Source organism: Adiantum capillus-veneris, chromosome 30 (assembly GCF_014529385.1).
Source record: "Adiantum capillus-veneris isolate H3 chromosome 30, ASM1452938v2, whole genome shotgun sequence".
Taxonomy (NCBI): Eukaryota; Viridiplantae; Streptophyta; class Polypodiopsida; order Polypodiales; family Pteridaceae; genus Adiantum; species Adiantum capillus-veneris.
Window position 1 is genome coordinate 55,236,026 of NC_140960.1, and position 1,715 is coordinate 55,237,740.

Genomic DNA, 1,715 nt, shown 5'->3' on the forward strand with positions numbered 1-1,715 from the left:
ATTTGATGACTCTACTGTAATACATTAGAGGTTGAAGCGGCATGTTGAAGGTCCAAGAACGGGTAAACAAGTTTATGATTTTTTGGACGATTTCTTGATGAGACATGATCTCAAAAGACTTCTGACTCTGTTTCTTGTCCTTGCACGCTAGCACGGGATGTCAAAGGGCCAAGAATGCGTGCAAACTTCAATGGGCATCGTAGTTCTTTTTATTAATTTTTCATGTCAATGCTTTATATCAATGCATTTGGGACACTACAGTAAATGGTTCCATACCGACGCGGTATATTGTATGGCAAGAACATGGCAAGTAAAGAGGCTCTCCTAGACCCCATCATCTTCCTAATATAAATATGGGGATTGTTTCTCCTAGAGGTGTCTTTGGAGGGAAAAAATAGTGATGCAAAGTTGCAAGCACTTAAGAAGGTCGACTACTATCAAATGGCATCATAGAGACTACTATATAGGTAGTGACCAATACTATGTATATTTATTTAATAATTTTTTATTTTTTATTTTGGCATTCTAAAAGTTTATCTACAATATTGTTTTTAGATACTTCTATCATTTGTTGGGAATTCACCATATTCTTGTGATCCCTTTGCTTGCATGATCATGGGTCCGTGTTGACAACAGGTAGCATGTATCCACCAACTATGCATCATCGATCACAATGGGAGCTAGATCACTATCCTTGGTGGATGGACACGGATCATAACTATGTGCTTGATTGTGTGAGAGAGATCCACAACACATGGAGGACATCAGATCCCTCTACAAATGCTAACATATCGAGAGGCGACGTACAGATGGAGACTCTACGTGATAGTAGATCCGATCATACATATCAGAGCCTATTTGATGATTTTGCTAATGAATATGGAAGCAACACTATCTTTATTTAATTTTGTACTTTGCTCTTGAACATTGGGTTGTAACTTTTGAATAGCTTCTCTCCATATTGGTAGAGGCAAGCAACATGAGAAAAATGAAGCACTTGACATGACAGGTGAGAGCATAAAGTAAAAGATTAACTAATCTCTATGATGTTTATGTGCTAATTTCTATGTTGTCTATATATTGTCTTTTGTGTGAGCATGTACTGTATGAGTTACTAATCTAGCCAAAAGTGTACAATTCACAGTAGCTTTGTTGCCCAAAGATAAAGGGAAGCAACACAAAATAGACAAGGAGCCTAGCATGACAAGTTTGTCTATAGGAAATATGGTTTACTAAACTCAGAAAGGTTTACCGATCTCATTGTGATTTCCACTTAGACTATGCTATGAACCTATGGTTTACTAAATTTATTATTGTTTCTGATGGCAAACGCTATTGGCACACAGAGTTTGCATTGTTTAATACAATTTATTTTCCCTAGAGAGAAATTTGTTCTGCAGGCACTAAGAGATCATAGATGTTTAGCTCTTTTAGGGGACTACATTGCCATTCATGTGAGTTTTGTTCGAGTGTGCAGTCACCTATATGGATGCCTCTACATGAGCATATGGTCAAAGTTTGTTCTATAGATGTTGGTAAAGGCAAGAGCAATGGTAGGCTCATTCCATGGGTTGTCAATTTTGTGTTTGTGGATTTGCCTTTTGGAGGTGTCCTACATTCTACACCCTCACAACCTCCATGGGATGCTTGCGATGAGGAGCACGTGAGAGCTGCCATCCATTTGAGACACAATACATTGGCAGATTTTGGATGGC